Source organism: Desmodus rotundus, chromosome 10 (genome assembly GCF_022682495.2).
Source record: "Desmodus rotundus isolate HL8 chromosome 10, HLdesRot8A.1, whole genome shotgun sequence".
NCBI lineage: Eukaryota > Metazoa > Chordata > Mammalia > Chiroptera > Phyllostomidae > Desmodus > Desmodus rotundus.
The window spans coordinates 70,486,251-70,510,450 of NC_071396.1; the positions used below are offsets into that span (position 1 = coordinate 70,486,251).

Here is a 24,200-nt window from a genome sequence, read left to right on the forward strand (position 1 = left end):
AAGTTGGGGTATTAGATGTGAGATTTGCATGTGGCTGTTCAGCTTTCCCAGGGGCACTTATTGATGAGATTATCCTTCCCCATTGAGTATTCTTGGCTCCTTTATTGTAAATTAATTGATCGTGTATGCATGGGTTTATTTCTGGGTTCTTGATTTTTTCCCCCATTGGACTATGTGTCTACTTTTATGGCAGTACCATACTTTTTAGATTACTATAGCCTTCCACTATAGGGTGAAATCAGTAAGTGTGATGCCTCCAGGTTTGTTCTCCATATGTTGCTCCAAATATTGCTTTGGTTTTTCAAGGTCTTTGTGGTTCCATACAAATTTTGGGATTGTTTTTTCTATTTCTCGGAAAAATGCTACTGAAGTTTTGATAGGGATTGAATTGAATCTGTAGATTGCTTTGGGCAGTATAGATATTTTAACAATATTAATTATTCTAATCCATGAGCATGAAACCTTTCCATTTTTTGTGTGTGCCGCCTTCAATTTTTTTCATCAGTGTCTTACAGTTTTTGTTATATAGATCTTTCACCTCCTGGGCTAAACTTATTCCTGAGTATTTTATTCTCTTTGATGCTATTGTAAATGAGATTGTTTTAAAGGGAATTCTTAAATGCAATATTTCTATACAAAAATATGGAGTATGTCTTTTCTCAAAATGTATAGAGTAATATGCTAATTAATGATTTTTAGTTATCAAGATATTCTGATTCTTTCTCCTGCTTTTACTGTTATGCTGATGTATAGTTGGGTGTGTATTACCAGCAGTCCCTAATATATATGAATGAATGTGTACATATATACTATTATTTTTACATTTATTGTTCTTAGATTTATTCATATTTATTTTTAATTCTAAATTATTATTTCCAACCTGTTAAAAGTCATTTTAATAAAGTTTTTAATCCAGTATGTTAAAAGTCATCCAATCAAATAAATTGTTTAGATAATTTAATGAGGAAAAATCAGATTATGAAGAGTTTTGCATGTCATACCTACACATTAATTCTATCTTACAGACAAAGAGGGTGCACTGAACAATTTTAAGCAGCAGAGTGAAATAGATAGCTTATTATTTTATGAGTTTGATAAAACTTGGTGACTGACTAGATGTAGTGAATAAGGTGGGAGGAGGAGCCTCTGAATGACTTCTACAACTTTGCCTTTAGTATCTGAGTATACGTGGAATGGATCAGTAGTGGGAAGACTGTGGAAAAGTGCTAATGCTACATGGAAGATGCCCCATTTGGTTTGTAAATACTGAGTTCGTGATGGCTATACATTTCTTACAGGTGAAGACATTACGATGAGTAGAAATGCTGGTTTGAAATTCAGCATTGAACAGCCTGATCTCCTAAAATTTTCTCAGTCTTTGTTTTCCATGGAGCTGCTGTTTTCATGGCTTTGCTTACCTGGGTTTCCTCCCATCTCTGAGGTTGGGCTCTTTCTCCTGCACCAGTGGGTACTGCAGAGACTCCCCAGAGCCCTAACCAAGGGTAATATGTCTTCAGAGATCTCACTCTCACCAATATCCTTAGCTACCATCTTCTTGTTGCGGAAATTAGACCGCCTTTATCAGAACAAAATCGGATTGCAATGTACAGGGTTCACACCAAAATGCAATGGGTGAAAAAGTAAATGGGGGTGTGACGGAGGTGACAAGGAGAGGAGACAGTATGTACAGATTAATGTGTAAACTAAATAACAGTATAAAAGAAGGGCTGAAACAGAAGTTAAATCAATTATATTTCAGTGCTTATATCTCCAATACAAAATGTTAAATAAAGGAAAAAGCAAAAATGTTATTTGAAAAACATTTGAGGAGAACAAGACCATTTAATTTCACTGGATTGGCTATTAAAAAGAAAAACTAGACACAATGTCTTCACATGTTTCCTCAGTATTTTTCTGGTATTTGTTTAACATGAAAAAGAAAACTTTCCATTTATTAAACCTGATGAGCAATGGGTTTTTAAATCTGGCTACAGGTTATACTATATCACAGGTAGGCTTCTACTAAATTATATTGATATATACTGACATTTTAAAATATTCTCTAAGCAGTTTATGTTAGTTCAGTCTCACAAATATGTAATGATTTTCTATTGAAAAGAAATTACTATGCTAGGAATTAGGGATCCAAATATGGATAGCTACAGTCTCAGAAATGCAACCTAGATAGCATGAAAATTTTAATATGATGTGGTAAGAACTAAGTAGTGGGTAAGGTGAGCACTGGAAACACTTAACCCAACTGAATGATTCATTCGGGCATGAGGTACACGGAAGCTAGCTTAGCAGGAGAAGTAAATATTAGCCAGGAAAAGCAGAGTGAGGGCACTCAAGACAGAGAGAATAGTATTAGAAAGTTATAGATATATTCTGGGGCATGTTACATGTGTGGCATTATAAGCAGCAGGCTGATGCACTGAAGCATAATGTATAAAATAGGAGCAAAGGCTGAAGAAATAGGTAAAAGCAAGTTTTTGAAAGTCTTGTATGTCATTATAAGGAGCTAAACTTTATAACTTTATAAAGAGATCAATTGTAGGTAAATCAAAGCATTAACGTGGTCAGGGTATATTTTTAGAAGACCATTCTTGCTGCAATGGAGAGGAAGAAAGACTAAGGGGAAAGAAAGAAGTTAGGAGGATAAAAACCCAGGTGTGAGATGACAAAGCCAGATGGGGGCATATAATAGAAATGGAAATATAGGAAGGGTTTGAGATCAATTCAAATAATAGGAGAAGTCAACAATGTTTGGTGATGGATTAGATGTCATTGGTGAGCACAGAAGTCTAGGATAACTTCATAGAATTCTGGGATGGTGACTTGGTGGATGATATGGCCATGAATTCATATAACAGGAAAAGGAATAAATTTGAATGGAGGGAAAGGGCAGAAAGTGATGAGATTTAACTCAGAGCTGTTCAAGTATGGAGTACATGTAAAAGTGTCAAGTGGATTTGTCTAGCAGGTTTTTGGATACACAAATATCAAAATTAGCCAAGAGATCAAAGCTGAAGACATGGGATCACCATTGAAATGTTACTTGAAACCATGACAATGATAATGCTTCCTTAATGCAGAAAAAACTTGTATGTCTTTCACATTTACCATTCACATTGCCCTTTGAGTACTTTCTTCATTCACAACTATACTTCATTTTAATGGGATTTTGCCTATTTGTCACAGTGTAGTCTAAGAGAAATGTCACCATCTTGACGTAACTGGAGAAATGGATAGGAACCCTGTCTCTCCATGGTTTCCAGTTCCCTGTTCTTACCAACACATCGCTGGCTTGGCCTGCTTTGCATTATCCTCTCCAGAAGTAGATACACCATTCTGTGTTTCTTCTAGAGTAAGGGCTCTTATGACACCTGCTACCAATACTGTGCTCCCAAGGGTAAGCTAAGCTATGTTCGTTTCTTACAGCTGCTGTTGCTAATTACTAGAAACTTGGTGGCTTAAAGTAACATGAATTTATTATTTTGCTGTTCTGGAAATAATCAGAAGTCTAGAATCAGTTTAACAGAGTTAAAATCAAGATGTTAACAGATTGCTGTTCTTTCTGAAGGCTCCAGGGAAGAATCTTTCCTCTTTTCCAATTTCTAGAGACTATTTGCATCCCTTTGCTCATGGTCACCTTCCTCCATCCTCAGAGTGCACCACTTCAACCTTTGCTTCCATCATTCCATCTTTTTCTTCTGCCTTTGACTTTCTTTTTTCCCTCTTAAAAGAGCCCTGGAGATTATATCAGGTCCATGGGGTAATTCTGGATAACCTTCTCATCTCAAGATTCTTAATTCCATCTGCAAATTTTCATGTAAGATAACATTCACTGTTTCAAGGGATTAGGACATGGACATCTCTCCAGGGCTGTTACTCAGCTCCCATATGGTCTATGACTAGAAGTGAACATAGTTGCTAGCCCCGGCTTGCAATAGTGCTTATAGGCACTATGCTTATATAAATAAGATAGCTGGCCATATATATGACATTTAAATAGCATTCTTTAGCCAAAAATAAGCACATGGACAATAACTACAAAAAAGTGCTATTAGTTTTACTTCCATAATATCACTGTTCATTTCCAAATAACTAAGAATTATAATGTACGTTTCATGGCTGATCAATGCAACAGACATTTATCATTTTCCTCTTTTTTGACCTAAGCATCAAATTCTCCTTTTTGATAGCCTCCTGAACTTGTTTTAAGAAAGTACTTATCTCTAATCATGTGTACTTTTAGAAGGGTGCTAAATCCAGGTGACTGCCTTCCATTCAGGATGTCAAAAAACCAATCCTCTCCGTACGTTGGTACAGCCAGGAAGTTAATGCCCGAATGAAGTTTGGCTAGTCAGGTGCTCTACCCTGTGACTTGAATCGTGATCCAGTAATGTGAGGTTAGAAAAAACAGTTGACATTTACTCATGCTGACAGAACAGCACCAAATCAAACTGCTTCTGTCTTTCCAGCTCCCTAGTCCCCTAGTATTGCCTCAAACCCTGCTTGTTCCCACCATTGCTTTCCAAGTCTCCCTTCAGTTATGGAAGCTTTCAATATCTTCCCAATAAATCACATTCTCTTAAATTAGCCAAATTTGATTTCTGTCACTTACAGTCAGAAAATCCTAATAATACTGGTGCTATACAGATATTGTTGCTGGGTTAAATCTAACATAAAAATTTTGTAAGAAAATTTGTTTTCTGCTTCAAGTAATTTTATTCACTGAAGTTCACCTCATACTTTGAGTTAAGCCCTGACAGTTATATTGGCCATCTTATTTATGTAACCTCATTTAAAATTCTATGAATTAAAGTTATTTACAAATTTGGAAGGGCAAGGTAGTTGTTTTTTCTAGATTATAGAAGTGATTTTTCCTATGTCAGTGCTTTGCTTTTTCATGGAATGTTATTAGAAGCATGAGTACCCCTATGTAGACATTCTTGCGATGACTGGGGATATTTTTGAAATAAATTTTATTAAAGTATTGGTGATCATGGTAATACATTGCTGAGGGTTTTCTTCCATTTCTTTGAGTGTTTAGTGGTTTAAAGAATTTTTTCCCCTCTTTAATGGAAAATCACTCAGTAAAATTGCGGAAAAGCGATTATTTATATGAGTCATATTTTTATGGAAACTGTTTTTTCACCTCCCTGCATTTTTAGAACTGTTTTCTTGAAAAAGAAGATTCTATTAATATTTATAATTAGATATCACACAAAGCAGATGCTAAATCTTATGCTATAAATTTATGGGTACAATTACATAAAGAAGATTATATACTCTTTGGCGTAATGTTCTCTCTGGGAGCTGTAGCACAAAGGACATTCTCCATGAAGATGCCCATTCTTCTTCTTCTTCTTCTTCTTCTTCTTCTTCTTTTTTGAGTAGATGGAAATAGGAAGACGGTGTTTAACCACGATTACTTTTAACTATTATTATCCGGAACACTAGTACTGAGGTGGATAGAGAAGCAACTCCGTGAATACTTGATTGACTTTTTTCTCTTTGACCCACATCTCAATTCATCCAGTCACACAGTTTATCTCTATTCTTACCTTGAAGCCACATGGATTCTTCCTGTTTTCAGACCGTATGAATGAGCCTGGCTTCCAAATGCACTTGGGGTGGATAGTGGGAAGTTTACTGAGGTCAGAAAACAGGAGAAAAAGGGATTTGTTTTTCCGATTACCTTTAGGATAATACCAAGGGGAATCGGTGGAATATATATTGTGTAATCTAAGCCACACATCCTTCTAAGAGCTGCGGCTGCTCTTGTACAGATGGAGAAACCGAGGCTCTGAGGAAGAACTAAAAGAAAGTAATGGCACTGGGTTTTAACGTCGGTCCTTGTGAGTCTAGATTCTTTCCACTACGCTGTCTCTTCTCTGGCGATTACTTCTTCAAAAATTCTACTAGGACCCCGAGGATGAGGAGGAGAGGACAGCAAACCCTCTGCACGCCAACACGATCTCCTGCGATAAAAAGTGTTCTGAGCTCCTAATTCCCTCTTTTAAAAAGTCAAGGTTAGGAGCAACGAATGTGAAGAGGAAGGTTTAATTCCCGGGAGAAGCTGCTCAGGGGAAAGGATGGGGCACGCCCACTAATGGGTGGCCACCTCTCTATCCCATCCCAGGCTTACGGAGCTTTCCTCTCGGTCCGATGTGAGTGCACTCGCCACCGTGGAGGCTGAGGGGACACAACCCGCAGGCCTGGAGCACGCTCCGGGTCACGCCTGCGCCTCCCGGTGGCCTCAGCGCACGTGCCTGGGTGGAGGCCAGGGCTAGTGACCGCGCTGTAGTAGCTGGGGCGGGTGGAAACGCCCGGTTCCCGGCGCGGCCGCCGCCCGCCCGCCCGCTCCGGTGGTTGGGCGGAGGAAGCGCGGGACTCCTCCTCCCGGCCGTATTAACATGCACCCAGAGGCGGGTGACCGGCCCCGCTTCGCCGCCCCAACCCGCTGCGTCCAGGCGCTCCGTCTCCGCGCCAGTGGCGAGTGCTACGCTCCGCCGCCAGGATCCCGAGGACACGGCCTCTTCGACACATCCAGCCCCTGGGAACTGGCTGCCTCAGCGGCTGGAGCGGCCGCAGCCGCCGCGGCTCTTCTGCCGAGTCCTTCCCCTCACCCCGCTGAGAGCCTGTCCCAACCGCGGGGACATCTCCTTCGTCTTCCTTCCGAGACTCCTGGGACCGACGGACAGACGTAGGGAGGTCGAGCGTCGGGCTGCAGGCAGTGGCAAGGTAACGACCCGCTGCGCCGCGGGGGCTGGGGTGTCCGCGCGTGGTGGCCGCCGGAACCGGGACGCTGCCACCGCCACGGTCGCTGCGCGCAGGGTGTCCCTTGCCCGACGCGAGGTTGCTGCCTCTCTTGCCAGCGGAGGGACTATGGGCTGGGTTCTTGGCCTCCCGCCCTCGCACGAGACCACTTATATTTCGTTTGGGGAGCACCGCCGGCCCCCTGAGGACCCAGGGAACTCTGGGGACGGCGCGCCCCTCTCCAGGCTTGCGGTCTTCGCCCCTTTCACCCAGGACCAGGGGAGAGATGGATTTCTAATTGCGACAGGGTCCTGGAAGGGGGAGGGGAGCGGAACACCACTCCCGGGGATCTCCGAGAACGAAATTCGCACCTCTCCCCAGTCCCCAACCCCTAATGCACCTTGCAGGGGAGGAGGGGGCTGCTCACTGCGGGGGATTTCATGAGTCCTGGGTCGTTTCCAAATCAAGTTGTTGCACTTGGTTTTTAGGTGACATTTTGGCATTGGTTGCAGAGAGAGCCTCCTCCGTGCGCGCGCGCAAGGGAGAGAAAGCCAGAGCAACAGAGGCACAAAGAGAGACACAGGCACAGGGTGAGACCGAGATACAGCAAGACACGCGCGCGCGCAAACACACACGCACGCACACACACACACACGCCGGGGGTCCAAACAGGAGGATACTGGAGAGTCGCCCCCGTCCGCAGCCCAGGCCAGTTCCCGGCGAATAGCGTGGCGGGCGAGCGATGAGACCCAGTATTCAGCGACTTGAATGAGTGGGGCTGGAGCCGAGACCAAACGGAGACCTCTCCGTGGGCCGGGAGAGATAACAGATTGCACTTTCATTGAGGGGCGGCTGCAGCTGCGGAAGAGACCCTCCCTGGGCCGCGCGGGGATGAAGACCCCGCATTCAGGACTCAGGCTGGTGTGCTCGTCGGGCACGGCGAGCTGCCCCTGCTTCGCCTGGTGGCCCCCGCGGGGCGGGGGTGTGGGAAGGGATGGCCCGCTGTTGGGGTGCTCAAGACACCGAATGCCTGTGCCTGAGCTCCCACCCCGGGCTCCCGGGTTCGCCTCCCTCTTGGCCACAGCACAGCGAAATTTTCTGTCTGACCAGAGGAAGGCTGTCGGAGGGGAAGGGGCTTGGGGTGGAGAGGCAGTCGGGACAGGAACGCCAGTGGGTTATATGTGATTTCTTTTATGGACTCAGGAGGGACTGTACACGCTTGACACAGTGAGCCTGGCTCTGGCGCGGGAGAGGTCGATGCTCCCTGTCTCACCCGGCAATAGCGCGTGAAGTTACGGAATTGCAAGATGAAAGACATATAATAAAAGTATCAGTTAAAGACAGATCATGAGCTTTCGTGGTCTTTACAAAAGACTCTGTAAAGTGCGGATGGAACAATCTGAGTTGTAGTCAGACCCTGGGATGAGGAATGTTTAGAACTAGGAAAGTGATTTTCCGACTGAATGGGAACATCTAAATTATTTTTATCAGCAAGGTGCTAACTGCCTTTTGATTGTTGTTTATAGGAGAATTTCAGTTGCAGGAAACAATTTTCTACTGGCCTAATTTTGCATTTTTCCCATAGTGTTAATCCCAACTTGAAAAAATGTCAGGAAGGCAAGAGATGTCGTAAGTACCCTGATTTATGTAATGTCAAAACGATAAAGTTTTCTTCACTTAAAATTTTAAAAAGGAAATCCAAAGCCCTAAGGAGATGTTGAGTATATTTATGCAAAATGTATGAAATTTAATGTTTAGGTTATAAAAGCTATCCTTGATTTAGGAAATTCACATTCTGTCATGAAATAGGAAAGTCCATGGGAATCTGCCGTCAATGGCTTTCTTATTAATTTGCTTAGGATTTGTTAGTTCAGTTTGAACTTGGTGTAGGGAGGCCACTGCCTTGAAATAGTCCTAGTTCCAGATCTAAAATTCCCTATTTTTTAAAAAATTGCCTAATTGAGGAGAAAGTATTAGTTATTTAATGTGATAAAAAAAACTTGAATACATTTACAAATATGGGATTTAAAAAATTTACATCTCTATATCATGTAAGAAAAATGGTGCTTTAGGGGGAATAATACACTTATGAGTTTTCTTTATGGGGTATTTTTATAGTTTAGCATCCTTAATTTCTTCTTCATTATAACTTTGTTCTGCCAGGATGAAAATCTTGATAAACTATATCAGTGATTATTGAAATCAAGATCTTTTCCTCAAAATATTATGAAGCCCATGTAGAGAAATAGCCTAAAACTGAGTGCTGTTCTACTTTCTAATTCCTTCTAAGCCAAAGTGTCCTATTGAATTAAACTTGGAAATACAAATAACCATCTAGGTTGATTATTTTTAAATATGAAATTAAAACCGGGAAGAAGAGAACTGAAGTTTTACTATCTACTCATTCAGCCTATTTAGTAGCATAGTAATAGTTCAGCTACAACTTGATTGAGATATGTACCATGTTCTTTAATTAGTAACTTATCTGGAAACAAGAAATTCAGTATTCTGATTTGAATTTTGTATTTCAAATACAGAAAAAAATAGTAAAATGCTAAGTATGTATTTTTATAGTGACATTTCTATGACAGACTCAAATTTACATTATGGTGCCTTCTTGGTCATTCCCACAAATGGTTCCACCCTTTATTGGAGCAATTCTACTCCATGCCGAAGAATCTGTTTTCTCATGGGAAACATTCAGTTGGAAGACTCATATGAAGATTTCATTTATATAGAAACCACATTTGCCTCTCCTTGCTCTATTTAAGGAAATGATGTACTTCTAAGTTGTTTTTTATTTTCTTTCCTTTCCCGTTGGTAATTGTTTTTTCCTGCTAAAGGAGCACCATTAAACAGGAAGGCTGAGAGGACTTTTGAAAAATCTAAACACTTTTTTCCAGTCCTTACCTCCCACACTTAAGTCTTATGCCTTATGTCTGTGGTATGTTGTTCTCTTTGTGCATTTTTATTTTAAAATACAATCACAAGAAGGCCCTTTGCTAGCATTCTAAAAATCTTTGTGCTGCTAAAACACTTGGAGATTCAAAAACACCTCACGTCTTGAGCTGCCTCTTTTATTTCCAGAAGATGTAAGGGCTTGAAATTCTCCATTTTTGGAAAAAAAAAAGGGGGGAATAATTTTAGTGGCCCATAAATAAATAAATAAACAATTATCACGGGGCATTTGCAGTGTGTTACTGTCCAATGAAGGTGATTGTCTCTAGACATGCGGTCCATCAGGAACTGCTAAAGATGTTGTTCCTGGGAAGGTCTAGACATTCTTCTGCCACAGAGGAAGATTTAGAACTAACCTTCAGTCATTTAACTTATTAAAACATTCACTGACAACTCATCGTGTGGGATACCAGGCAACTAGTTCTTACTAGTTCTTCTTCTTCTAACACATACCTATTTAGCATATATATCTATATCTATACATGTGTATAGATATACATATATATGCCAAATCACAGCATTACAGCATCTGTGTATATTCATTATATATACGAGGTCTGTCCAGAAGATATCCAGCCATGTAATATGAAAAACAGAGACATTTATTGCAGAAAATATAAGATACAAGAAACATTGTGCATAGGACAATGATGCTTCAGTCCCCTTCAAAGTGGGCACCTTGGGACCTCACACAGCTCTCCCAATCGGCATCAGCTGCCCCATTGTATTTTCCTGAATGTCATCAACAGCCTGAAATCTCTTCCCTTTCAAAGGTGATTTTAGTTTTGGAAAAAGCCAGAAGTCAGTCCCAGAGTGCCAAATCTAGGCTGTGGGAGGGCTGAGTTACCTGGGTGATTCGATGTTTCACCAAAAACTCTGCATGAGACGTGATGCGTGAGCGGACATATTGTCCTGATGAAGCTGCCAGTCACCAGTTGCCCATAGCTGTGGCCTCTGAATCATCTGAATAGTTCCTGTGGAGGAATGTTCAAGCTTAATGCAAAATTTGATGCAGATTCATTGCTATACTCGCACAGTCATTTTGAATATTATGACCACACAGTACACGTGCTCACTGAATGGCATCTATGGCCCCCACTGACTAGTACAGTAAAGAGTCATTCATTATTCATACATGTGCATTCCAGTCCACTCTCCCTGGCTGCCAGGTTACATCAATATCGTGCAAACCGTTCTCATTATATGAACAATGGCTGGACTTTTTCTGGAAAGGCTCACTCTATCTATCTATCTATCTATCTATCTATCTATCTATCTATCTATCGATCTATCTATCTATCTTTTACTTTGTAACCCTGCAACACACAAACCTGCAGAGCAAAACATGGGGTTGAGAGCAGGAAAAATGAGATGTGGCTATAAGAAGGCTAAAATGATGAATGATGAATGATTTCCTTTTGAGGTCTTTTCTTCTTTACTCTGATGGCATAGAGATTGGTATTGCGTATGAGATATGTTGACCCATCAATTTTATATTCTTCACTGTAGTAAAAGGTAGGGGCCAGTCAACTGGTGTATGAGTGAGAAACTAGAAATACTCTCTGTCTTTATTGGCTTAGGATTTCTCCTGGTTGGTGTTTATTGTTTCCTCCTTCTTGTAGGAGTTGATGATTTCTGGGTAAAAAGTGACATCCCACTTTAGATGACCCCTGTGACTTCACTCACAGGAAGCCCCCTGGATATACAGTCAGAGATCTTGGGCCTAGAATCTTGGGCCTTTTCTTGGGTAGATGAGAACCAACACAGCTAGGCTATGATTGCCCCACGTGGGGTTGTTGTGAATTAGATAGCAATGCTCTGGGACTGCTGTGAAGATACAAACAGCCCCTGTAATTGCCGGAAACTAAACTGTTCATTTTCATATACAGTTATCATAGTTTGCTCATCTGTTGTCATCGACAATTTCTATATCTTCTCTCAATGTTTTCTTATCAGATTTGTAAGCAACAACACAAAAGCAAGCATGAAGAGTGTGATTTGGCAGTGTGTAAACTGCCCAGCCCTGCCAGGTTTTTAGTATTCAGCAGATTGGAGGTCTTGTTGAAGCCATGGATATGCATTTACAAGAGTAGGCTTTGTGCTGGGACTTCCTTATCTCCCTAGCTTGTGCATCCCAATCTGCAGCAGGAGGACTCAGAGACATTTAAATGGCTCCCTCAGGCAGCTTGTGGGAGGGTGTCTCTCTCTCTCTCTCTGGGTACATTTCCAGCTGACACGATTTTGGTTGATTTGAAAATATCTGCTAGAGTAACTTCCCTTTTAATTCTACTACTGGAGAATGACTATGGGTATATGATAGGAGGACAGGCATTAACCCTCACTCTAACCTCATGATTATAACCTTTCCCAGGGGACCCTGTCTTTCTTGGTTTCAATTTCAGTGGAAATGCAGTGTGAAGTGTATTTCTGGATTAGAAATTTCCCTGTTAGATATCACTGAGATTTCTTTACAAAACATATGCTGTAGTTTCAGAGGAAAATGGCATTTTGATCTTGTCTCAGACTTTGCAAACACTATTCTTTGATATGATTCATGATACTACTTGAGCAGAAAAACAAGGCACAGTTACTGCCTTCGAAGTTCTCTTCCCAGATGTGAACCCAGAAGGCAAAGGAACAATTTTCATTCTTTCTTTCAAACGGGGAGGCACTTTTCCACTTAGAGGTTGGAATAGGCAGCAGAGGAACCTTGAAGCCAAAACACATTTAGAAGTTTATTGTGTGAACCCCAGCCTAGGCAATTTAGATGAGCCTTATTGGAATCTATAGCTTCTATGTAGACGGATGTATTTCACCTGCCCTCCTTTGAACACTGTTTCTCACATTATTTCTACTTTCCTAAGCCTCAGCTGCAAAGTCATTCAGTCAGTAAAGCCTACCAACTGAATACAGGGCTTTATACTTTTTTTTGGTGATCCTTTTATAGTAAATAATGAATTGACTTTTGTGATCATCCAATCGACTGCCTTCCCCACTAAACTGTGCATTCTGTGAAATCAAGAACAAAATATTGCATGTTCACCAATATCACCAATGTCTACCACAGCACCTGGCACTTAAGCAAACATTGGTTGAGTGAATGAATGAGTGAACAAATGAGAAAATGGTCTGACTCTGTAAGGACCATAACTCCAAGTATAACATGGAGGGCTTTGCATGGCCCTCCTTGCAGTCTCAAACTCTACATTCTTTGGTCTTAAGCATATTCTGATAATAACTTGTAGACACAGGGATGAAATAAATAAGGATAATAAAGAACAAAAAATCTCTTGTCTCTTCCTTTTTCTATTCCTTACTCAAACACATTAATAGCTTAACCACCCCACTTCTGACTTTCACCCCATACGACTGAGCATTCCCTCCTGCATCTCCATTGAATCTGATACATATTTATATTTTGGTTTTGTATTTTATTTTTGTTTCTGTGCCTGTCTACCTCCATGAGACCATAGCTCAAGGGATACCAGAGATAGTGGCTAGAATAGGGTTTGCATGTGGAAAGGTACAACTGTTCATTGAAGAATGAAAGACCACAGGGATGAGAGACAAATATTGTGGGATAGAGGGAAATGGCTACAACTGACTTTCTTGTTTGAGGCTAATTTCTGTGAAGGTGTTAGTTGGAACTATGTGGGGTGGCTCTCATTCATAGAGAATATTAGAACCTACCATTTAAACTTGTATGGAATCATAGCCTTCTAGGTATATCTATGATTTTTATACACATTTCTGGCCAGGCATGTAATACATTCTATCATATTCTATGCTTTTGAGGTACTTGAATGATGTGGTGAAGTTGGCTAGCTTCATGGATATGCTAACCTGCCACTGGGCGGATGACAGATCCACTCTTCAGCTGCACATGATCTGTAAGGAAAGGAAAGACTCAACCTGAACAGAGCCTGCATTTTTACAAACTGTGATGCGTAATAATTTCTCAGCTGCCTTTCTTTAGTGGACAATTTAAAATATATCAATATCGCTCTATCTCTATCTCATCTATATCTGTCTGCTTTTGACATGAGAGTGTACATAGAAAACCCTATAGGCTCCACGTAAAAACTCGACCTAATAAATGAATTCATAAAAATAGCAGGATACACAGTCAATATTTAGCAATTGAAGGCGTTTTTCTATACCAACAATGAAATACCAAATACAGAAACTAGGAAAAAAATTGCCTTTACTACCACAACAAGAAAAATAAAGTACATAGGCATAAACTTAACTAAGGAGGTAAAAGACCTGTTCTCAGAGAACTATGAAACACTGAAGAAAAAAATTCAGGAAGATATAAATAAATGGAATCATATACCATGTTCATGCATTAGAAGAGGTAATATTATTAAAATGTCTATACTACCCAGAGTAATCTACAGATACAACCGAATCCCTATTAAAATACCAGTGGCATATTTCACAGATCTAAGAACAAATATTTCAAAAATTTATATGAAACCAAAAATGACCCTGAATAGTCTTGGCAATCTTGAGAATGAAGAACAAAGTAGGAGGGATCACAATACCTGATATCAAACTATATTACAATGCCACTGTAATCAGAACAGCCTGGTGCTGGCACAAGAACAGACAATAGATCAATGCAACAGAATAGAGAGCCCAGAAGTTAACCCATGTCCGTATGGTCCATTAATATTTGACAAAGGGAGCAGGAGCAAAAAACAGTAACAATAGCCTCTTCAATAAATGCTGTTGGGAAATCTGGACAAAAACATACAAAAAACTGAAACTAGGCCACCAACTTATACCACACACCAGAATAAACTTGAGATGGATAAAAGGCTTAAATATAAGTTGTGACACCATAAAAGTCCTAGAGGAAAACATAGGCAGTAAAATTTCAGATATCCCTTGCAGCAATATTTTCACCAATATATCTCCTAGGCAAGGGAGATAAAGTAAAAAATAAACAAATGAGACTATATCAAAGTAAAAAGCTTCTGCACAGCTAGAGAAACAGTCATCAAAATGAAAGGGATCCAAATTAAAACCACAAAATGATACCACTGCACACTGGTCAGAATGGCCATCATTAACAAATTAACAAACAACAAGTGTTGGCGAAGATGTGGAGAAAAGGGAACCCTAGTACACAGTTGGTGGGAATGTAGACTGGAACAGCCACTGTGGAAAACGGTATGGAATTTCCTCAAAAAAACTAAAAATGGAACTGCCTTTTGACCCAGAGACTCTACTGCTGGGACTATACCCTAAGAATCCTGAAACACCAATTCAAAAGAACCTGTGTACCCCAATGTTTATAGTAGCATCATTTACAATAGTCAAGTGCTGGAAGCAGCCTAAGTGCCCACCCGTAGATGAGTGGATCAAAAAAACTATGGTACATTTACACCGTGGAATTCTACACAGCAGAAGGAAATAAGGTATTCCTACCCTTTGCAAGAGCATGGATGGAACTGGAGAGCATTATGCTAAGTGAAACAAGCCAGGCAGTGAAAGACAAATACCACATGATCTCACCTATAAGAGGAATCTAATGAACAAAATAAACTAACAAACAAAATAGAACCATGGACATGGAAACATGGAACAGACGGGCAGTGATCAGGGGGGAGTGGGGAGGCTGGTAATTGTGAAAAGAAGGGAAAGGGACGAGTTAACGAACATGTACGAGTGACCACGGACATGGACAACAGTGTGGGGACTGACTGGGAGCAGAAGTGGACTGGGTAGAAGAGGGCAAAGGGAGAAAATTGGGACAATTGTAATAGAGCAACAATATATTTTTAAAAATAAATAAAAAATATGTATCTGCTTTAAGAATCCTAAGGGATCTAGATGACAGATGTTAGGTATTTGGCGTGTATGTAGTCTTTCCAAGTATCAGCACACAAAAAACAATGATAATATCTCCGGCGAGACATTAGTGTGAAGAATACAGAAGTGCAAAACATAATTCAAATCCTTGGGAAGCTTAACATTTAATGCAGAGGATCAGATTAAGGTATAATTTTAAGAAGTAATTTTTAAGAATGTATTACAAAGTTAAACTAAGTGCTCAAATATGTGGGGCCAATCATAATTTTCTTAGGATTTTATGTAGGGGCAGAGCTTAACAAAGAATGGAGTCATTGTGGAATTCTTCCTAAAGAGGAAGGTCTTAAGTTGGACTAGTATGGGTGGGTAAGAGTTAAAGGGAAGAAAGTTTGGCTTTTCAGATAAGGCAAAACACTGTTTGCAAAGATATGGAGATGCAAACCAACCTGACCTATTCCTGGTTCAGGGGGATGGTGTTCTGCTCTAGCTCCTCTAGTGAATTTTAATTAATCCTGGGGATGAATTTGTTTGAGAAGGATGAAGTTGTACTATGGAGGGCTTTAATGACTATATAAGAATGTTCAGAGTGGATAGAAACATTGAAGAATTTTGAATAGACAGTAACACGAAGAAGTGGCTTCTTGAATTGCTACAAGTAAATCAGCCTACTACTAGACTGGGACGAGAGAAGCATTAGGAGGCCGTTGCACCATCTGAGGCATGAATGATGAGAACCAGGTCTAAGAAAGTAGAAATAGGAGAAGAGAAGATATGAAATATTTTGAAAAATTTTGCCCTATGTCTGTGTTACAAACTATTTTTCAATTCTTTATTCTTAATTAAAAATTATTGTGAAATATTCCAGTACCACCAAAAATTAAAATAATATTATAATAAACACATTTGTAGCCACTCCCAGATTATGAAATAAATATGAATTAAGTGTGTATACTGTTAATATTCCCAGCGTCCTCTCTCTCCAAGTATGTCTCCCCTCAGTGATACCAATGTTGTACATACTGAATATTTGTGTATCATTTCCATGCATTTCCTACACTTTGCTATGTATGTATGCAATATAGCTTCAGTTTCTTTTTTGCTGTTTTTAAATTCTGTGTAAATATTAGCATGCTCTTTGTAGTCTTTTCACCTTTAATTGATTAGTATTTTGTTCATTCATGTAGATTTTACTTACTCATTTTTACTGCTATATGGTATTCTACTGAATAACATATCATTATTAATTAATGATACATTAATTACAGTAATGAGACATTAATGAGACATTATCATTATTAATGTCTCAGTCTTTTGTTGATGGACATTCAGGGTATTTTCCAGCTGTGAACATTCATATATATACTTCCTTGTACTAACAAAGAGGATTCTTTCACAGTGGTATTATGTATGTTAACTGTTAGCAGATAATGCCAATTACCAAAAAGGGTTGTACCTCTTTGTACTCCCACCAGCGATCTATGAAAGCTCCTTTTGCTCCATATCCTTGCCAACAATTGGTGATACATTTTATTTTTGCCAATTTTTTGGATGTGAAATATCTCCTTGTAGTTTTAATACGTTGTTCCCTGACTGATAGTAATATGGACCAGTTTTTCCTATCTTGATTAATATTCAGGTTTCTGTGGGCTGCTTAATTATATATGCTGCCTACTTTCCTACTTTCTAAAACACACTCAGTGATTTCTCAGAGCTATTATATATTCTGGATACCAGAGTTTTTCTGTAATATGCATTTCAATGATCTTCTCTGAACTGGTTGCTTGTCTTTTCATTTTTATGATATCTTTGGATGAAAGATTATTTTTAAAATAAAAAATTGATACATTTTCTTATTTATTATAAGGCATAATTGACATATCTTATAAAAATGCATTTTTGTTCTTCTCTTTATGGTATAGATAAGTTACCTTGTTTAAGAAATCTTTTCCAATTCTGAAGTGATAAAAGCATCGTCCTTTCACATCTCATAAACTATTTAAGTTTTATTTTTACATTTAGTTCTTTAACATTTTCCTATCAATGGTTATTTTATAGAGCCCTTAATTACATTGCAAATATGAGCAAAACCCCTAACTTCTCTTGGTCTTAATTTCTTTCACATTCAGTTAGAGTTTGCAGGAGTTGTACTCTAAGAATTCCGCTGCAGCAGCTCTGCTTCAAGACTTAATCATTTTATGCCTGGAATACACAGAAGGCTCTTAATGGAACTTCTTGCCTCCAGGGTCTCCTTCTTCTGATTAAACTTGCATCTAGATTTACTCTTCTAAAGGACTATTAAAGTCATTGTAGATTTCTCAAACTTTGTCCTTGAAACTACAAGGGTAGCAATCACATTCACTTTAACTTCCCTGTGTCCCCCTGATCTGAGCACATACCTGGATTTTGTGTGGACTTCAGATGCGTGATTGGGTTGTATGCAGGAAGGCACAGCTGGTCCCCTTTGTTCCTCAGTTCCCTTTGTAATTAGTCAAACCTTTTTTCTGCCGTGACCGCCCCTGCTTGTCAGGGCCGTGCTATTATGGCCCTCCTTTCGTCTTCCTTTCTTTGCACTTCAGGCATTTAAATTTTTGGCCATTTGAATTTCCAGGACAAGAGGAGTCAGGAATTTTTCCCACCTTTATTATCTTCTATAGAGTTTGAGAATTTTATCCTAAGCAAGGATTTCTTTTGAAATAGTTGTTTCAAAGCCCTCTGTCTTTCAAGGCCTAGTCAAATCTCATCTCTCACATGAAACATTTTGTGACCAGCTCAGGATAAACTGTCCTCTGAATTCCAGTTGCATTTTTCTGGATCATTTACTTTATGGTTTACATTTTTAACATTTTACGTGAATGCTCCTGGATTTTAGATTGCCTTAGGCAATAAATTGGCAAATGTGCTTCTGTATCTCTCCTAGGCCTAAACCCCAGTAGCCAGCACAGTGGCTTTCAATGTGTGGCAGCTGCTTTCCTGATGACTGGTAATCAGTTATTGGAGATGGCGAAGGCTGAGCGGAGACTTGGAGTGTGAGGACATTGGGAATAGTGACACTGCTAGAACATATGATTTTGGGATAAAGAGCTAATTTGTAGTGAGAAAAATTGAGCTATATTTTAGTCATGTTGATTTTTGAGACAATATTGGGCATGTCCCTTCAACAACTTGGGAAACAATAAACGAGTTTGATGAAATGATAAATGTTAAGGTGCTGTTTAGGGCATTTTCTGCTGGAAGGTGATCATTAGTTCAAAGGTGGGCTTATGGGAGGCAATGAATAAGTGCTCTTATTAACAATATAGTTTGAGAAGAAAAAAAAAACAATATATTTTATCTGCAAGAACTAATCTGCTATGTTTTCACATCAAAGTAGAACCAATGAAAGAATTTAAAAAATTGCTTGTCCAGTCATGAATTTTTTCTCCTATTGAAAATTTCTAGATCTTATTTTATTTTTCTTAATTATGTGATAACAGTGACAGCAGTTCACCAAATTCATAGTATTTATTTAGCACCCTGGTCTTTGGGCTCTTGAAGGACACAGCTCAGTATTTTCTATAGGCTCCATGGGCCACATGTATAGGCAGAGGGGCCCACAGCTCCTATAGCCCAGTCCTGAAATGGTACCATTCACTGTCAGGAGACTACAAAGGAAATCAAAGTCATGATTTCTCCCCAAAGATTTATTTGTGAAACAATTAATGCCTCTAAAGCAACATTCAAAATGTAAGTTTAATTTAGTCTGGTCAGAGTGCATATTTGTTAAGGCAGGATAAGATGTGGAAAAAATGCAGAGGCTTACTAGAAAGAGACAATTGTGCTTGATCCTTACAGAGGAGCATCTTCTAATGGTCAAGGTGAGCCCAGAGTTAGTTGCACATTGGCAGGTAGAGCACAAATGACTTCTGATTGCGCCCACCTTCTCTCTGTGGGGCTTATCTTCTGCCTCCCGATCATGTGTCTTCACTTAGTTCACAATTTCTTTCTTAGAAAGTGCTCAGCAGATGAAAATCAATACAAACCAGAATGAAAACTTTACTGATTGATAGATGGGAAAATTCCATTGGTTTTTCATTAAGGGAAAGATTTCTGGGCATATATCTAAATTATTTAAGTTTTGTAGGTTTTGTATCTGTTATATTAACACAATATTTCGTAGCTTGTGATTTAGGTTTAAAACCCAAGAGAACCAAATGCAAAATAGATTTTCGTATGTCTTTATTCTTTCAGGAATTCCTTTTGGGTAGAAATGTTGGCACACATAAAATGGGTTGAGATCCTCCAAAGAGAGCTAATAAACTCATTTTAAATGTGATTTAAATATTAGCAATGCTAATTTGAAGGTAAGTTGTATTTCAAAGATGTGCTTATGAACTGAACATTTTTGGACATCAAACAGAATTATCACATAGAAACTGTCTTATTTCATGGAGGCTGGCTTCTAAATTTAAATTTCTAAAATCTTTTTGGCCCATTTCCTACAAATGAAATAGTACTATACTAGTGAAAACCATATCTATCTAAAATTCAGTACCCTATATATGAAATAAACAAAATTCTAAATTATGACCAGGAATATACCTCACCCCTTCTGCCAGAGAATTGGGAATCCCCTGGCTGATACTCAGGCTATAGCAGGTACCATCCCAGAGGTCTGGTTTCCCTTGCTATAGGGCCAGAAACAGGTGAGGGGATGAGAGAGCCAAAGATCTTACTTACAAGCACTAATAATTGTTCCATATCTTCATTTACATAAACTACTTCTCTTTGTTTAAATTTGAATGAAGGAAGAAACGTTGAGTATTGCTCAGTTGTCCATGTTGTGTCCTGCATCGAGAACCAAGATGTGCATGTTGTTTATAAGTCAGATGTAAGTAAGTCAGGAGTGATAGAGATGTGTTCCTTTCTACTGACGTCATTTTTGCAAGATGCTTTTTCTGTGCATTTCAGACCCTGAAGATGCCCACTATTAGGTGATAGGAATTACCAATTCATTCATTCATTTATGCACACATTCATCAACCAACAACATTTTTTTGAATAAATAGTATACGAGGTCTGTTTGGAAAAAATCCAACCATTGTTAATATGACAAGAATGGTTTGTGCAACATCAGTGTAACCTGGCAGCCAAGGAGAGAGGACTGGAATGTGCATGTGTGAACAAGGATGACTTCACTGTACTAGTCAGTGGGGGCCATAGATGCCATTCAGTGAGCACGTGTACTGTGTGGTCATAATATTCAAAATGACTGTGCGAGTATAGCAATGAATCTGCATCAAATGTTGCATTAAGCTTGAACATTCCTCTGTGGAAGCTATTAGGATGATTCAGAAGACCACAGCTATGGGCAGCTGGTGATTAGCAGCTTCATTAGGACAAGATGCCTGCTCATGCATCATGTCTCATGCAGAATGTTTTGGTGAAACATCAAATCACCCAGGTGACTCAGCCCCCCTACAGCCCAGATTTGGTGCCCTGCGACTTGTGGCTTTTCCCAAAACTAAAATCACCTTTGAAAGGGAAGAGATTTTAGATCATCCATGAGATTCAAGAAAATACAATGGGGCAACCTGATGCTGACTGGGAGAGCTGTGTGAGGTCCCAAGGTGCCTACTCTGAAGGGGACTGAGGCATCATTGATTTATGAACAATGTTTCTTGTATCTTGTATCTTCTTCAATAAATGTCTCTATTTTTCATGTTACATGGCTGGATACTTTCTGGACAGCCCTCTTAAATCCACTGTTCTGGGTGCTTTGAATTCAGTCCTGAACCATGACAAGAGACAAAAGGCATGCCCTTGTGGAGTTCACATTCAAGTGATAGAAAACAAACAACTAACAGTATGTAATATATTTTTTAGAATGTTAGAAAAGAATAGCAGAAAAAAAACAGAACTAGGTGAGAGGTTCATGAAGTATTGTTCTGGCGTAGAAAAAAATAAGCTTTTTTTTTTATTGTTGTTCAGTTACAGTTGTCCTGCCTTTTTCCCATTGCTCTCCACTATCCTGCCCATCCCCCTCTCCCACAGTCAGTCCCGCCCCCCTGTTGTCCTCTAATCATGTTCTTTGCTACCCCATTATCCCCCTCCCCCTCCCCTCTGGTCACTGTCAGTTTGTTCTTTTCTTACAAGTCTCTGAAATATGCTTTTTAAATTTTTATTTTTATTTTTAAAAATTTAGACCTTCACTTGAAATGTTCTAGCTTTAGGACTTGACATACTCTGGGAGAGGCGTGGGATTATTCTCACTGCTGCGTCATTCCTTTCTCCTTTCTGTTTTAATAGCAGTTTACATATTCTTCTGATAGGGTGTCTGCCATATTGCATTGTAGCTCCCTGTGCTTTTTTGATTTGCCACTAGCTTATGAACTATAATATATGGTATGTTTCTTATAAATGTATATCCCTGTAATAATAATTTTAGTAATAAGTGATTATGTCTCTAATTGAATGCTTTCTACATACTAAGCCCTGTGTAGAAAGTGATACCATACTTTACAGAATATATTCTCAGACCACAGAAGTACTATGGATGGAGCTAGTAATTGAACAGAGGTGTGTTATCATTAGACTCTCTGCCTGGGGACCTAACCCAGGCCTGGCATTTGGTTGGCATCCAATCAAATGTAGAGTGAAATGGGAATCAAATAAGCTGTAGTACTGAAAAACTGATTACCCTCAGAAATGTGTCTCCAGTTGCCTGCGGGATATACCCTTGTCTAGTTGTAAATTATTTCACTTCACAGCCTGCTGGCCAGGAGGTGGTTATTTGGGAATTCTTGAATGGCACTTTCCTTATTTTTCTTTAATTTTTTTTCCTCCTGTTTTCATATATCTATCTCATAGGTGGGAAACACAGTAGAAACAATTACTTCTACAAATATCACAACCCTCTAGTTTGAAGATGAAGTTACTTTGTTCTAGTGTCTGTTATATTAAGGAATCTCCATAGATTTGTATGCTTCCTTGCTGTGTTTTACCTTCATTTTTACTAGTGCCTGCTTCAGTAGGTTCTTTTAGGATGCAGGCATTTTGACAGCATCAAGAATCAAGAGCATAAACATGTTGTGTTTGGCTTACCTTCTGCTTCCTACCTGCCCCTGCCTACTTGTCAGAAAATTTTTGTTTGACAGAGGTGAATCTCTGTGGAAGCTTCTGGGGGTGTGAGCATCTGCTTGTTTTGATGAAAGTCAGGCCCTTCTTTCCAGGAAAGGATTTGTTGGCTGCCAGAGAAACTTCAGCTCTTCGCTTCCCATTGAGCGATCTATTTGAAAGGATAAACCAGCACATCCCTCAAAGACAAAGCAACACACACATGGATGAAGTCTGCCATTAGAACACAGGTTAGGGAACACAATTGCAAACCTGGCGCACCTTTTGCAAGGTTCAGAGAAGGAGTTTAATGGCAAAGGGGAAAGATGATGTTAGATCTTCCTCCCAATATATCCCTGAAAGAATGTCTTCATTTCCTTAGGACTCTTTGCAATGCAGCTGGAGAGATTAAGAAAAAGAAAACACTTCAGTCTGTTTCAGTAGATGTTGATAAATCAACATGCTATATCCTTAAATCGAGAGCAAGATGATTCACCTGGCCAGTAAAATACAAGAATGCCACTATATACTTGTTAACTTTAAGTTTTAAGAAAAAGGCAAGTTGACACTCTAAGACTTAGGGGTGTCAAATTCATTTTCACTTGGGGCCACATCAGCCTTGTGGTTGTCTTCAAAGGTCCAAATGTAAGTTTAGGACTGTATAAATGTAACTACTCCTTAACTAGGGGCAAGGAGCCCAGCGCTGCAGCCAGATGAAACAAGGTAGAGGGCCTGGAGGGCCTTGCGTTTGCCACCTGTGCTCTAACCATCCCTTCCTTAGATAAGTGAGCCTTAGTGTGAGATGTTTGGCTCATGTAAAGTAACAGAAGCAGAAATGAGGTGGGTACCTGTGAAACTGAGAGAATAGTGGTTCCTGTTGTAAAGTCCTTGCTGTCCTCGTTGTGTCAAAGACAAGTCTTAAATCTTTTTCCTGTATTTCCCTAAAGATTATTTCTAATGCTTTTGTTTTGTTCTGATTTGCTTTACATTCCTGACCCAAAATAAATTTGAATGTTTAATTGACCTAGGACATAAACTTTGTGAAAGTTCTAGACTAGTCCTAGTAATGAATAGCAATGTACTAGAGTAATGGATTCATTTATTGAAAACAGGAAATATTATGATAAGATTGTCAGCTGATTTCTCAAAAGAGACTTTTCAGGCAAGAAGGGGCTGGAAAGAAGTATTCCAAGTCATGAAAGGCAAGGGCCTACATCCAAGATTACTGTATCCAGCAAAGCTATCATTTAGAATGGAAGGGAAGATAAAGTGCTTCTCAGATAAGGTCAAGTTAAAGGAGTTCATCCTCACCAAGCCCTTATTATATGAAGTGTTAAAGGGACTTATCTAAGAAAAAGAAGATCAAAAATATGAACAGTAAAAATGACAGCAAACTCACAATTATTAACAACCACACCTAAAACACAAACAAAAGCAAACTAAGCAAACAACTAGAACAGGAACAGAACCACAGAAATGGAGATCACATGGAGGTTATCAATAGGGGAGCAGGAGGGGGAGAGTGGGGGGAAAGGTACAGAGAATAAGTAGCATAAATGGTAGGT

General features: G+C 39.5%; 1 protein-coding gene across 1 annotated transcript in view; it reads left to right on the forward strand.

Moving 5' to 3' along the window:
• Nucleotides 1-6,538: 6,538 nt before the first annotated feature.
• Nucleotides 6,539-24,200, forward strand: part of DLGAP1 (DLG associated protein 1) — an 828,057-nt gene continuing 810,395 nt past the window's right edge. The window contains exon 1 of the mRNA XM_024580349.3: nucleotides 6,539-6,750. The gene's annotated coding sequence lies outside the window, so the exon portion shown is untranslated. The remainder of the gene's footprint in view (nucleotides 6,751-24,200) is intronic.